This window comes from Balaenoptera ricei, chromosome X (assembly GCF_028023285.1).
Source record: "Balaenoptera ricei isolate mBalRic1 chromosome X, mBalRic1.hap2, whole genome shotgun sequence".
NCBI lineage: Eukaryota > Metazoa > Chordata > Mammalia > Artiodactyla > Balaenopteridae > Balaenoptera > Balaenoptera ricei.
In genome coordinates, this window is record NC_082660.1 from 19588052 (window position 1) to 19605285 (window position 17234).

A 17234-nucleotide genomic window follows, 5' to 3' on the forward strand; every position below is an offset into this window, starting at 1 on the left:
AGCCACAGACTGGGAGACAAATTTTGCAAAACATCTCATAAAGGACTAGTATCCAAAATAGACAAAGAACTCTTAACACTCAACAATAAGAAAACAAACAAGGTAATTACAAATGGGCAAAAGATTTGAACAGACACCTCACTAAGGAAGATAATGCATGTGGCAAATATGCATATGAGAGATGCTCAACATCAAATGTCATTATAGAATTGCAAATTAAAACAGCAATAAGATAACACCACACACCTATTAGAATATTGGAAGTGCAAAACACTGACAACACCAAAGGCTAGCATGGATGGGGAGCAATAACAATTCTCATTCATTGCTGGTGAGAACGAAAAAGGATACAGACACTTTGGAAGACACTTGGGCAGTTTCTTACAAAACTAAACATACTCTTACCATAGGACCCATCAATTGTGTTCCTTGGTATTTACCCAAATGAATTAATAACATAGGTCCTCACAAGGGTCTACACACAAATGTTTATAGCATCTTTATTAATAAGTGCCAAAACTTGGAAGCAGCCAAGATGTCCTTCAACAGGTGAATGGATATACGAGTTGTGGTACATCCAAACAATGGAGTATTATTCAGTGCTAAATAGAAATACAAAGCCACAAAAAGACACGGAATGCATGCTGCCAAGTGAAGAAGCCAATCTGAGAAGGCTATATACTATTTTATTCCAGTTATGTGGCTTTCTGGAAAAGGCAAAACTGTGGAGACAGTAAAAACATCAGTGGTTGCTAAGGGTTTGGGAAGGAAGGAAGGAGGGATAAATAGGTGAAGCATGGGGCAATTCTAGGGCAGTGAAACTATTCCATATGTTATTATAATGGTGGACAAATGTCATTAAACGTTTGTCAAAACCCGTAATACGTACAACATAAAGAGTGAACCCTAATGTAAACTATGGACTTTTGTTAATAATAATTAATATTGGCTCATCAATTGTAACAAAAGTACCATACTAATGCAAGATGTTAATAAGAGGAAAAACTGTGTAGGGGAGAGAATAAGTGGATGTATGGGAACTGTGTGTCTTCAGCTCAAGCTTCCTGTAAACCTAAAACTGCTCAAAAAATAAAGCATTACACACACACACACACACACACACACACACACACACACACACACACAGAGGCATCTTATACATACACGTATCTATCTTCAAACTATTTATGTAACGCTTGGGAAGTTCAACAGATATGGTTCCCTACTTATAACTGTGGCTGTGACTTTAAAAATCAAATTGGAGAGATTCTCAAAATAAAATAAATAAATAGAGGTGAAGCTTAATGTTCTCCCCATTTCCAGGATCATTCTGCTATAGTTACTCATTACTTTGCTCTACCAAATTACGCTGAACTTTTAAGACTTAATTGATATCATGTTTTAATACCCTAATAGGTCTCATCGTTTGTTCTTATAATACACTGAATCTATGTCATATATTGGGTTGGCCAAAAACCCGAAAGAACTTTTTGGCCAACCCAATACTTTGGGCCTTAATCATGTTGTGTTGTTGCTTGAAGCATAACATTATCATCTCAATTAGTACTTCTTATCTTAAGAAAAGGGAATAGGATCCCTTCTTCAGTGTTCCTCACAGACCTCAGTACCATGTGGAATATAAAGAATGTTTTAAAATATTGCTTTACTTTCATACTTAGAACAAATGTATTATAGTTTAAGAATCCTGAGTAGCATGAATTTACTATTGATGATTAGCTCAACATCAGTCTTCATCAGGGAAATGCAAATCAAAACCACAATGAGATATCACCTCATACCTGCCAGAATGACTATCATCAAAAAGTCTATAAATAACAAACGTTGGAGAGGATGTGGAGAAAAGGGAACCCTCCTACACTGTTGGTGGGAATGCAAACTGGTACAGCCACTATGGAAAACAGTACGCAGGTTTCTCAAAAAACTAAAAATAGAACTACAGTATGACCCAGCAATTCCACTCCTGGGTATATATCCAAAAAATCCAGAAACACTAATTTGAAAAGATACATGCACCCCAATGTTCATAGCAGCATTATTTACAATTGCTAAGATATGGAAGCAACTTAAGTGTCCATAGACAAATGAACGGATAAAGAAGATGTGGCGCATGCACGCGCACACACACACACACACACACACACACACACACACAATGAAATACTACTCAGCCATAAAAAAGAACAAAATTTTGCCATTGGCAGCAATATGGATGGACTTGGAGGGCATTATGCTAAGTGAAACAAGTCAGACAGACAAAGACAAATATGGTATAATATCATTTATATGTGGAATCTAAAAAAAATACAACAACCTAGTGAAGATAACAAAAAAGAAGCAAACTCACATAAATAGAGGACAAACTAGTGGTTACCAGTGGGGAGAAGGAAGGGGGGAAGGGGCAATACAGGGGTTAGGGACTAAGAGGTACAAACTATTATAAAAAATAAGCTACAGGGATATATTGTACAACACAGGGAATATAGCCAATATTTTATAAAATATACATTGAAACTGTCAATAAATAAATTAAATTAAAAAAATTTAAATGCCTCTTTATAAAAATGTCCCTGGAAAAGAGCGAATTAATACTTCATAATTTTCCAAAGTTATGTAAACCCCCAAAGCTTATATCATCTCCAGTTGGGCCCATGAAACTAAGAATATCCCGACCAAAAGAAACAAAACGAAGACAGCGCTTCTTTCTCTCTTCTGCACTCTCTCTTTTATCTTCCAACCTCAAGGAGGTATGGAAAAGATAATTAGGAAAGGAGAGAAACCACATAAAGAGTGACAACGGGGCTGGATATGAGGAGAAATGACCTAGGATATCCTGGATTGGGCACGCCACAGACACCTCTGTGTGATGGGTGTGAGTAAAAAATGTGAAACAGTGGACAAGGAAGCGGAAGGACTATATTGAAAGAAAAGGAAGAGACTTTTAAAATTTAATTTTTGTTTTACTTATATAAAACATTTATATAGTTTTAAAGTTAACTCTATAAACAAGCAATATTCTGAGAAGTTTGGCTTCTATCTGCCCCTTTACTTTATTCCCTACCTCCAACATAGTAGGGCTTCTAGTTTAAAATAGATAGAATCTGGTTAGTAGCCTCTGCTGAAACTTCTCTTAACCTGCAATGAAAGTAACTTTGTTGATATGAAAAAAGACAACTCAAAACAATGAAAAACTAGCATGTCAATCTGTTTGTAGAACACAAGAGGAATTTCAACTAAGACAAGGCTGATGGAAAGAGATTGAAAACATTGTTGCTGGTACACCATGCTAAGCTCTTCTAAAAGTCAGTTGGAAACTCTTTGTTCCTCTAAATTCTTCATTCAGAAACTTAAAACCTATACCAGCTAAGAGAGCTGGGAATCCGTCCTTCTACTGATTGGTTATCTTTTTGCCCCCACCCCTTCCACCAACTAGTACGTATCTTGCTACAACCAATTGGAGATGAAAATTTCCAGAAGGCCACAGGACCAAAAGTGGATAGTAAGCTTTCAACAGCATAATGAATTCTAAAACATAGGGTATTTACATATAAAACACCAAAGACAGGATTAAATAAAATGAGGGTCCAAAGGGAGTACACAAAGGGAATTACAGTATTCTTTACATTATGTGTTAATTCCCCCAGATAATGAGGATAGGAGACTACTCCAAATCAGTCCAATAATTCCGTGTTAGAAAATAGTACGATAAATGCTGAGAATTAGTCTGTAGACATCAACCAGTCTTCTAGCTATTGGTATGAAAAGGGGATTCAACAAATAATGAGGCCAAATGCATTCATATACCTTGTCAATTCACAAACATCACCTCAGGATATTTCTTTAGTTACGTGAAGGGAAGCAAAACAGAAATACAAACCAACATTGCCTATGAAACATAAGGGAAAGGCATACCATCTGTAACACTCAGGAAAGGCAAAGCTCAAATTCTCAAAAGATCACAAGAAGATACCAACTCAATCAAAGTAGAGTACAGGCAGAGAAGAAAAGATTGTAGAACTATATACAAAGGAAAATGGATGACAAGAAAGAATTGCAGTGAAATTAAAAGCAACACAAAATTAAATCCCATTGGAGATAGTAAAGAGTGTAATTCATTCTGAAGAACATCAAATTACTGGAGTGGACACTAATTAAATTAGTCTATACATTGGGAAGTTCTCGCAGAAAGCAGAGAAAAAGGAACAGGAGTTTAAACTAGTTGATAATGTATAGAATATAGACTAAAGAGTCAATTTAATAATTAAAGTCTCTTTCAGGAAAACGGGAACTGGAATAGAAGCAATGATCAAAACCATAATTTAAAAAAATGAGTAAGAAAAAAACATGCACAAAGCAAATTAAAAGGGCTCACCGTACACCAGGCAAAAGTGATTTAAAGAACTCTGATTTCAGACAAACTAATTGGCAAAAATATTTAACTTTAAACATACTAAAAAAAAAAAGCTTATAAGTATCCATGTTGTATAGCACAGATAAACTACAAAAGAGTAAGACTGGGCTAAGATTTTTCTGCTGTACCTAAACCAACACCTGGTATTTAGCCAAAACTCAATAAATATTTATTGAATGAATGAATAAAATGATGAATGAATGTATGATGAACCCATATGTAAATAACATCTTAAAATTTCTACAAATGTAACTTAATTTCACACAATTTGCAGGAGGATCTTAAATTTGGTCAATACACTCTAATAGTGCTGCCCACAGCAATATCTAGTAGCTTCCCCTAGACAGAGTTCATCACCAGTAAACTAAAAGCAATAAAACCTGATTATAGCCATGCTAACAAATATCCACCATGTCTAGAAATAAGACTAACAGGAAGTACAACAATATGTTATTGTGATTTGGCGGGGCTAACTTTAATTCTTTCAGTATTTTTTTGGTGCTTTCCAAGCTTCCTTTCCAGATGAAATATAAATTGCAAAAAATATATTCATTTTCTTAAGTTTCTCCGTCTTGATATGGAAAGTATCATTACTCTACCTCCTTTTTTATCACACAGATTTTTTCCACAAAACTCCTAATTTTATTACTGTCAAATACTCCAAATACACATACATACCATCCACACACCTGCTGCCCCACACCCACCCACCTACATATATACACACACTCCCCTTCCACAACTGTGTCCCTAAAACAGCTATATTTTCTTAAGGGTTAGTGCATACTATGGATTACTTGGAGAAGTGGTCCTCATCCTTCTCTGCTTAATTGGAATCACTTGGGTACTTGAAAAAGTACTGATGTTTGGGTCACACTCACAGAATTTCTGATATAACTGGTCTGAGATGTGGCCTGCACATTAGGATTTTATAAGTCCCCCAAAAGATTCTAATGTGCAGATAGGCTGGAGAACCACTGACTTAACAGTTTTTGCTAGTACTCAAAATCATTTTGCCATTGCTATAATCATCTATTCTTAACTAGCGATTTGATCATTTAATAAAACTGGAGCGAGAGGGGCTTCCCTGGTGGCACAGTGGTTGGGAGTCTGCCTGCTAATGCAGGGGACACGGGTTCGAGCCCTGGTCTGGGAGGATCCCACATGCCGCGGAGCAACTAAGCCCGTGAGCCACAACTACTGAGCCTGCGTGTCTGGAGCCTGTGCTCCCAACGAGAGAGGCCGCGACAGTGAGAGGCCCGCGCACCGCGATGAAGAGTGGCCCCCGCTTGCCGCAACTAGAGAAAGCCCTCGCACAGAAACGAAGACCCAACGCAGTCAAAAATAAATAAATTAATTAATTAAAAAAAAAAAAACTGGAGCGAGAGACAGAAAGCAGATGAAAAAGTTTTTTTCCCAAGAGTAGTATGTTTTGATAAGATATTTTAAAACGAGTCATTCAAACAATCTATCATAGCAATGACCCATACTAGAAAATGAGGACAACAGAATCAATGAAGTAAAGACAAATCTCCTCTTGTAATTTCCTTTCCAAGCACAACATAACAAGCAGCAAGATTAAGCAAACTTTCTAGAAAGGACACATGAAACAGTACCAATTAAATCTTCTATAAATTTAAGGAGAACATACTAAGTCATGAAGACCCAAAATGGAGAATAGAGCACCAGTATCTTGAAGTCAGACAATGTATTCATGATATAATAGGACAGTGAGTTGGTTTTAGCTAAGTAAGATCCAGTGGAATACGAAACTGGACCTATGGTAAATGCCTCATTGTATAGCTCTTTTTTTTTTTTTAACATCTTTATTAGAGTATAATTGCTTTACAATCGTGTGTTAGTTTCTGCTTTATAACAAAGTGAATCAGTTATACATATACATATATCCCCATATCTCCTCCCTCTTGTGTCTCCCTCCCACCCTCCCTATCCTACCCCTCTAGGTGGTCACAAAGCACCGAGCTGATATCCCTGAGCTGATCTCCCTGTGCTATGCGGCTGCTTCCCACTAGCTATCTATTTTACGTTTGGTAGTGTATATATGTCCATGCCACTCTCTCACTTCCTCCCAGCTTACCCTTCCCCCTCCTCGTATCCTCAAGTCCATCCTCTAGTAGGTCTGCGTCTTTATTCCCATCTTGCCCTTAGGTTCTTCATGACCATTTTTTTTTTTAAGATTCCATATGTATGTGTTAGCGTACGGTATTTGTTTTTCTCTTTCTGACTTACTTCACTCTGTATGACAGACTCTAGGTCCATCCACCTCACTACTAATAACTCAATTTCGTTTCTTCTTATAGCTCTTAAGTACTCAGAATTCCATGAGCATCTGGAAAACGTTCTCAAATAACTGAAGGGTAACTGTTTTGTCTCAAAGTTTCAAAAGCCTTTTAAAACTGAAGACCAGAGTTGACTATTTACAAGAAATTACTCAGGGTCATATGATGCTGTTGTTGTACGACTCAGACCAGTTGATCTGCCATCATTAAAATTACTATCATTAGGGTGACCATATGTCTGATTTTCCTAAGACTGTCCCTGTTTATATCTGCTGTACATCAATCAATGCCTGCTACTTATATATAATTCCTATATATAGTTCTCCCTTTCACTTTCAAAAATGTCCCAGCTTGGACAATAAAGTAGAACCTATATGTAAATAACATCTTAAAATTTCTACAAATGTAATTTAATTTCACACAATTTGCAGAAGGATCTTAAATTTGGTCAATACCTTCTTACAGTGTTGCCCACAGCTAGACTTAAGGTCTTATTTTAAGCCAATATATTATATTATAGACCCCAGTTTATATTTGAAATGTCTCTTTAGCTTTTCAAAGGGCTTTCATATTCAGCATTTAATTTTACCTCTGTTAATGTCACAAGAATTGTATCAGATTGTAGAGTAGAAATATGTATAGGTTTTCTTAAGATTTGTTTTCACATAACAGGGAAAGATCTGTAAAGCAAGACCTCTAAAATTTGGATATTTCCTTCCAGAAGCTAGAAGGCAGAATTGTCTATGTCAAACGTCAACCCCTTCAACCCTAGAGCTGATTACTCTGATGTAGTTCATGCCTCCTCCCTCCTTCCAGAGCCATTTGGAAAGCTGCTACCAGATGGAGAATAGTTCCTGTTAAGGGCAATTAAGACATTTTATGTGTGACTATTTAAAAGGCAGAAGCTTTAAAACACATATGTCTGCCAATTATTTTCTGTAAAATGTCTTAAGGACTATTACAGAGAAAAAAGGAAGCCCAGCAGCTCTGTTTCTGAGCCTCCTGTTAGGCTCCATCCTGAGACTCTGCAACTGTATCTGTGGACAAGTTTAATTTCTTGTAGGCTTTTATCAAGAGAAATGTGTGAAAATTAGAGATTCTGTTCAAACTACTGATTTCACAGGTAAGAAAACTTAGGTGCAGAAAGTTCACATGCCTTTCAAAGAGCATTTAAATATTGCTTTTCAGTTTTCAGTCCACAGCCAATTCAAAGAAAAAAAAATCCTTCCTCATGCTAAATGTTAAACACTGCCAATAAAGAACTTAATTTTTATCTTAAACTTAATCTGAATTTTTTTTCAGGGCAGTACTGTCTCAGACTGGTTATAAAATAATCATCTGTCCACCTGTATTAGGTCAAGTATATTATAAATGAGAGATGCCACTTTCACCTACCTGGCTCAGCTAATTATGCAAAACAGCTTTTCCTTAGAAGTCTATCTTTGTGGGCAGAACAGAGTTCGACCAAATGCCAGATGTTCCTTTTATACCCCTTTTTCTTATTTCCTTTACTTGGGAAAAGTCTCTGAGGAAACATGGCCTCGTGTAGCCTCTTTGACTATCCTGAGTTCCAGTAGGGAAAAAGTGTTATCAGTTACCATGACAACCTTATTTTCCCAGAGCTCCCTGCTGTACCTCATTTGTACTAAAAATGAGCAATCATTATTCAATGAAGGCTCTGATAAAGCTCTTTTCTTTTTAATAGTTTGAAGTACTCCTTGAAGCCCTCCTTTCCACAAAGTAAAATGACTCTCTAAGGGAGAATACATTTAGTTTTCCTAAGACAATGTTACCTTTGCTAACTGTCCATCAAGCACATACAGCACATAAACTCAGCCCACATTATCTCTACCATCTAGGCATTTTCAGAGATTTCTCCTATGAGAATTTGATTTAACCAAAAGTTCAGGTGAGATTTCTGATATTTGTTAACTAACCAATTATTCAAATTCTCTCACTTCTCTGTATGTATTGAAAGATGACTAGTTTATCACTACCTTTCCATTCAAAAGTAACATAAGTGGCTTACATAATGACAACTTTTAAGCTTCATGATGTCAGTAAGACCAGAGATGGTGTAAGTTTCAGTTGAGGCTTGATCTAGGAAACACTCCTTTATTTACCATTTTCTTCTTTGCCTTTCCCCTATATCTGCTTCCTTCAAAGGTTACTTCTCCTAAATGACACACAATGTCAGCCTTTGGCTTCTGCAGACTCCATGCTTTCTTGTTTGTGTCTGGCATGAAACAAATATATCTTACATAGCTTCTAGAAAAAAATCTCTACTCACAATTATTGTCCTGAACTGGTCTTGTGCCTAAAACCTCAATCAAGCACTGTGGCCAGAGGGATAGAATATGCTGACTGATTTGAGTTAATCAGGGTCTACCCCTTGGAATATGGGTGAAGAGGTAAGTGGGAATATGGGGGGGAGGGTTCCCATGAAGCACTTGGAGGGCATGAGAGAGACATAGATATCTGAATAATATTAGGAGTCTTTTATCAACATGAAGGTATTGGCACTCAATGTCTCAGAAGAGCAAATATCCACTACAACTGGAGAGCAAAAGTTTACTTCTGGGCTCTCAGTTCTGTTCCATCAGTACATATGTCTATTTTTAGGCCAGTACCATACTGTTTTGATTACTAGAGTTTTGTAGTATAGTTTGAAATCAGGAAGTATGATGCCTCCAGTTTTGTTCTTTCTGAGATGGTTTTGGCAATACGGGGTATTTTGTGATTCCATACAAATTTTAGGATTATTTTTTACTATTTCTGTGAAAAATGCCATTGGGATTTTAATAGGTATTGCATTGAATCTACAGATGGTTTTGGGTAGTATGGACACTTTAACAATATTGACTCCTCCGATCCATGAACATGGAATATCTTTCCATTTGTTTGTGTCTTCAATTTTTCATCAAAGTCTTGTAGTTTTCAGTATACAACTCTTCCACCTACTTGGTTATATCTATTCCTAAGTATTTTATTATTTTTGATACTACTGTGAATTCAATTATTTTATTTCTTTTTTAGATATTTCATTATTAGTGTATAGAAATGCAACTGTTTTCTGTATGTTGATTTTGTACCATGCAACTTTGCTGAATTCATTGATTAGTTCTAAAAGGTTTTTTTGGTGAACCTTGAGGGCATTATGCTAAGTGAAATAAGTCAGACAGAGGAAACAAACACTGTACAATATCACTTACACGTGGAATCTAAAAAGCTGAAATCATAAAAACAAAGAGAATGGTGGTTACCAGGGGCTGGGGGAAATGGGGAGATGTTGGTTAAAGGGTATAAGCTTCCAGTTATAAGATGAATAAGTTCTGGGGATCTAATACTCATGGTAATTATAATTAATAATACTGTATTGTATACTTGAAAGATGCAAAAAAAGTGTAGATCACAAATGTTCTCACCACAAAAAAGAAATGGTAATTATGTGACATGAATGAAGTATCAGCTAAGGCTATGGTGGTAATCATTTTGCAGTATATTAAGTGTATCAAATCAACACATACACTTTTTTTTCTTTCAGATAGTCTTTTTTAATTGAAGTATAGTTGATTTACAATGTTGTGTTAGTTTCTGGTATATAGCAAAGTGATTCAGTTATTTATATATATGTATACATATATATTCTTTTTCAGATTCTTTTTCATTATAGTTTATTACAAGATACTGAATAATATCATTCCCTGTATATAGAAGGACCTTGTTATTTATCTGTTTTATATATAGTACTATGTATCTGCTGATCCCAAACTCCTCATTTACCCCTCCCTCCCTCCCTTTCCCCTTTAGTAACCATAAGTTTGTTTTCTATGTCTGTGAGTCTGTTTCTGTTTTGTACACAAGTTCATTTGTATCATTTTTCAGATTTCACATATAAGTGATATCATATGATATTTGTCTTTCTCTGATTTACTTCACTTAGTATGATAATCTCTAGGCCCATCCATGTTGCTGCAAATGGCATGATTTCACTCTTTTTTTTTTTTTGGCTGAGTAGTATTCCATTGTGTGTATGTGTATATATATATATGTGTATGTATATATATATATATATATATATATATATATATATATACACACACACACACACACACACACACACACACACACCACATCTTCTTTATCCATTCATCTGTCAATGGACATTTAGGTTGCTTCCATGTCTTGGCTATTGTAAACAGTGCTGCAGAGAACATTGGGGTGCATGTATCTTTTCAAATCAGAGTTTTCTCTGGATATATGCCCAGGAGTGGGATTGCTGGATCATATGGTAGCTCTATTTTTAGTTTTTAAGGAACATCCATAGTTGCACCAATTACATTCCCACCAACAGTGTAGGAGGGTTCCCTTTTCTCCACACCCTCTCCAGCATTTATTATTTATAGACTTTTTGATGATGGCTGTTCTGACTGGTGTGAGATGATACTCCATTGTAGTTTTGATTTGCATCTCTCTAATAATTAGCGATGCTGAGCATCTTTTTATATGCCTACTGGCCACCTGGATATCTTCTTTGGAAAAATGTCTATTTTGGTCTTCTGCGCATTTTTTGATTGGGTGGTTTTTCTTTTTGTTAGTGAGTTGTATGACCTGTTTTCAACACATGCACTTTAAACTTATACAATGTTATATGTCAATTTTGTCTCAATAAATGTGGAAATTAAAAAATAACATTTTTTTTCAAAACTAAACAGGGCTCCACCACACATTCATTAAGAGAGCAAAGATCCTAGAGTATATTGGTTTTATGTGCCAGAACAACACACACGTGAACACACACACACTCATACCTTCACGAAATTATGAGCTAAACTGTATTCTTGGATATTTAAATGGTATTAATAAAAGAAATCTCATTATAGAACTTTTAGTAACTTCTTCAGCCATCGTTTGGGATAATGTGCATTATTATATCCAGTGTTCCTTTTAGAAAGTTCTATATCAGGAGGTGGCAAACTATTTCTGTCAAGGGTCAGATACCAAATATTTTAGGCTGTGAGGACCATGGGGTCTCTGTAACAACTACTCAACTCTGCTATTGTAATAAGAAAGTGTCCATAGATAATAGGTAGTCAAATAGGCATGACTGTGTTCTAATAAAACCTTATTTACAAGAAGAGGTGAAGGACTAGATTTGACTCATGGGCTCTAGTTTGCTGACCTGTGCTCTATATGATAAATTCTTTGTAAAAGGAAATTTTTAAAAATTGGTCTCCTTACTTGAACTTACATATGTCTTTCTATCTAAGTGAAAACTATAACTCATCCTGTTCTGCCCTTTTCTTTGCTACCAGGAAGCTCAGAGCTAAATTTAGTGCTCACTTTAGTAAGAACTGCTTTGCATTTTCTGTGGTATATGAAACTCTTTCTTTCTATGTGGTCTCATATTTCTGCTTTTATACCATATAACTTTCTGAATCTGGGTGATTTTAATATTATGAAATCTTCAAATCATTTCTGGAAATAGATGAAGCATAAATTATATTTAAATCTTTCAGCTTTTTCGATCACACAGATACACATATATGCAAACACATGCCAAAGTCTCAGTCTCATCAAAACCCATTCGACAAATGAGCAAACCGAGACCCAGATATGACCATAATTACAAAGCAAAGAAGTACTAGCTCCTTGACTAGCAGTTTGGTCTCCTGTGTTTGGACCCAGTTTATTCTAGAAATAATAGAAATAGAATAATAGAATAGAAATACAAATGAATAAAAGTAGTCCAGAATTGTCCAATTGCCACAAAGCCAACTGTTCTTAGTTTTACCTTAGGTAACACATCACTAGTCATTACTCTCTTTTTCCTGCTCTTTCCCTCCCTCTGGATTTTGGCTTTAATCTATGGCTGTCAACTTCACCCTCTTTCCTGCCCTTTGCTCCAGTAGCTCTAGTTCAAAGCCACATTTTTTAAATAACCTTAGGCTAAAGATCTACCACAGGCAGTGCTCAAAATTGACCCTTAGTTGCCCTGGAAGCCAAAATTAAAGGCAGAGAGAAAACAACTAAACAGAAGAGTAAATCAAACAAATGCAGCGTGTTGGTAAGCACTGTTAGTTCATTAGCTTCTGCCCACCACCAAGTCAGCTGGAAACTGTATAAACTTCCCCAAAAAGACAACCACAAGCCTATAAAACACTAGGCATTAATGTGCAGCAAGAACAAATTTAATGGAGAAACTCATAATATTCTCCCCATACTAGGCTCTACAAGATTATCCAAAAACAATAATTATCTAGGAAACAAGCACTTTAATTTTTCTTTCGGGATTATTATTGGAAAGTTCTTCAACTCTATGGTTTGGACTTTTTCACTAGAGGTATTTTATTTCATTTTAAAAATAACTGGAGTCAAATATTTCTTTTTTTTTTTTTGGCTGCGTTGGGTCTTCGTTGCTGTGTGCAGGCTTTCTCTAGTTGTGGTGAGTGGGGGCTACTCTTCGTTGTGGCGCGTGGGCTTCTCATTGCGGTGGCCTCTCTTGTTGCGGAGCACAGGCTCTAGGCACGTGGGCTTCAGTAGTTGCGGCACGTGGGCTCAGTAGTTGTGGCTCACGGGCTTAGGTGCTCCGCGGCATGTGGGATCTTCCTGGACCAGAGCTCGAACCCGTGTCCCCTGCATTGGCAGGTGGATTCTTAACCGCTGAGCCACCAGGGAAGCCCCAAATATTTCTTTTTAATGCTAAAAATTTTCCAAAACACTAAGCTTTTTCGAGTACAAATTTCATTAGGGACCCAGCAAGAAACTGAGCACATATTTCACTGAAATTTTCTCCTTGCCACTGAGACTAAGAGGATAAATTAGGTTAAAAACAAACACTCATAAAATCAAGTAGCTTGGAAGCTCCGAAGCTTTGCTTAGAGTTGAGGCAGAGGTTTGTCAATATGTGGTTAATTTTATTAAAATTGAGCAATCTTGATGCAGGTACCTGCATTCACACAATGCCATGTGCTTAGGGCATCAGTAAAGCAATGCCCTGTGAAGATATTTGTTGAAAAAAAGTACAAATTATATTTCAAAGAAAGCTTTAGTTATTATCATCATAACAAAAATCAGAATTTTCTATTATTTAATATTGTTTTTATTTTGAATTATATATAGGGGTGGCAGCCATAAAGCTTTTCAGGGACAGGACCTCTAATAGACTTATTTTGACCCAGCTCACACACACGCACATGCACACACACACACACCTGAGCTAAGTAAAACTTACATCTTCAACTTTTTATTCATAAGAATTTAAATTAAAAGTCATCCAATTAAAAGAACCACATTGCAAGTTTTTCTAGTCCAATTTCAATACAACTCAATTAAAAAATAAACACAGCTCTTTGGGAACACTTCTGTTACATGAAGAAAGGAATATTGATATTATAGGTTGCTTTATTAATAACTTTAATCCTATTGAGTATTTGAGATCACATTTTCAAATTGCTTCATGAGTTTTTCTTCAAAAAATAAAGCCATGCTATGAGCCAGGTTTATTACTGGCTAGTTTAAGAAGAGAGATGAGAATTTCAAAGAGGTGAACTGACTAAAATTCCCACATACAGGCCCATGACCTAACCAGGATTACAAAGCACTTTCTCAGCACCTGAAACATTCAAAAATATTATCAGTGCATAAAAATAATGAACCTCTGATATCAGAGATGGAATCAAAAAAGAAAACCTCCCAAGAGACTACATTGGAAGAGTGTGACATGAAAATCCAAGTAGCTTTATGTTGTGTTATCATGACATTAACAACTTTCAGCCCTTAAAGTTTTATCACACAACAATAGAGAATCCAGTGGTCCAGGATAAGCTAAGAGAATTCACCTTTATACCTGGCTTAACCATATTAAGAAATCTGGCAAATTACTAAAAACAATTCTGTTTATACATCAAGATCATGAGATGCCTCTGATAGTTTTGTTTCATTACAGGGAAAGAGCTTCTAAAACAGCCATCTGATTAAGTTTGAAAACATAGAGTGTTGTTTCCTTTTTTAGCTTGATACATGACAACAGAGGCAGAAGCAACATTCACTTTCAATAACTATTTTAATAACATAATGGAGACATACCTGGAAGGGTCTTCTTACAAATTCCTAGGTCATAGTGTTCAGTATCTCATGACCATATGAAAGTCCTCATAATGTGAGATGCGCGTGTATTTCTCATTCATATACTAAAGCCATAAATAGTGGTTGAGATACTGGGAGAATTATGTGAAAAACCTATGGTACATTCAATCCATTTTTTTCTCTCTGACAGCAGCACTAAGCATGTTTATTCTTTTAAACATATACCTCAGATAACCTACTCGCATACACTTAAATGTGCCCATTAATTTATATGTCTGTAATGGCATATAAAATCTCCAGATAACCGTTATATATTCCAAGGCCTGCTCTCCCCATTATTTTTTAAACCTCTTGAGACACTGGTTCCTTTCACGACATTTAAAATGAAAATAACAGGGGCAGGGAAAAGTTACCTTGCATTTCACTCCCTATTTCTTGACAGATGTGCCTTTTTCTCCGTGTGAAAAATATTCCCCTTCTCTTCTGCTTCTCTCTCCCTAAAACTGCTCTCCCCACACCATCCCCTCGTTAATAGGATGTTCCTGTAATTGAAAAGAGGAATGACTAAGCCTAGTGACCCGGGAGCTGCCAGCTGGTTCTCAAAGGGTAGGACTATCAAGGGAAAGAAAAGGGCACCATCCTTTCTTGTCACACTCCCCTCTACAATTTAAGTGCTTCCTCTTTTTAATTTTCCTGCCCAGAGGAAATACTAGATAGTACTTCTTTTTACTCCATTTTCTGCTTCTGTTGCCTGGTGCTTCTACTTCAGCTGAGGTCAAAGAGATGAATGCCCACGCCATTAATCTAGTACAGGGAGCAGCAAGTCCCCTCTCTAATGATGATGTATAATCATCATGAGTTAAGAGGAAATCTTCTGCTTTATGCTTTCTTAACTACACTTCATTTTTTAAACTTACAAACTTAGTCCAACTTAGAAATTTATCAATATTTCTTTCCCTCCTATTATCTCCTCTTCCTTTTAACTAATAAGGTAACCACTTAAAATAATTAATTGTTGGAAATTGTCTTTGAGTATGACTAGTTGCTCTAAGCTTAGTTTCAGTTCAATTCCATCTTCAAATGCATGATCCTTCTAAAGGCATAGGACTGTGGACCTGATTGAAATTAACAGTAAGGAGCATTATTCTAGAAGTCCACCCGTCTAACTCCATGAAGAGAGAGACGATCTGTGTCTCATTCACTGTTATATTCCCAGGGCCTAGTACTGTTCAGGCACTTGATATGTATCTTTTGAGTGAATAAACAGATGCCTTTTTTCCAGCAAGCCATCAAAAATTATTCAAAATAGTGTTTGTCTTTATAATCTTACTACATAGAACTAAATATCAATAAATATCTGACTTAACTTTGAGTGATGTTCTAGAGTAAACTGTGAGGAGTTGGACATTCAGAGGGAATTCTGTGTGATTATTATTATTATTACAAATGCTGTTGTCGTGACAAGAAGGTATTACTCTCTCACCTAAATCATAATCTACATCAGGAAATTAGAGCAGAATAGTCTCTCAACTGAGCTGTTGCTTGCTTACTATTACTGGTGTTCCACATTTGAACAATATCCAACCTCCACTTTACCGTGGGGGTGGGTAGTACTGTGATTTCAATGAATATTCAGTTCCTGGAAACATATTCCTAAGAGACCTACTAGTCAGCCATTGTAAAGAGTAAATTATATCTAATTGTTTCCATAAGCATTTGTTGACCACCATTTTGTGTATGATAATGTACTAGGTCCTATGAAATTTATCCAATGATTAGGAAAGAAACAAGCGAGTCATCAAAGTAAGGAAAGAAAGAGAAAATGAATCTGTCCACAACAAAAACTGCTCCGCCTTCTTCAATACATTTTGGAATATTTTTATTCAAACTCATTCTTGCAATAGTTGAAAAACTTGTATGAAGGAAAAAAATGGAAAGTTTGGAAAAGTTTACTATTACTCAGCTAGGGTATGTAAGCATGTTTGTGTTAATGCAGCAGCTACCTGTAATTATAGGTAAGTTTAAACTATTCATCATTCTCTTATTTTAGCTCTTCTGTTCCCTCCTAAGGCTTTGGTGTGACCACGTCCTGGAATTCCTCCCTGTTGTAGCAGGAAACATAGGCAGCTTCCTGACAGAGACAGGAGCCCTCACTGTTGGTCCATTTTCTTTTTTTTTTTTAAACATCTTTATTGGAGTATAATTGCTTTACAAGGGTGTGTTAGTTTCTGCTTTATAACAAAGTGAATCAGTTATACGTATACATATGTCCATTTTCATTGGCCATGTTACCCTCCTCAAATTTACCCTAGTCTGAGCTCCAGTTATCTGTTGGCCCAAATTTGACTGGACTTCTTTCATACTTTATTGTATTACAAAGTCTAGCATGTGATTAGCTCTGTCTCAACTATGTAAAA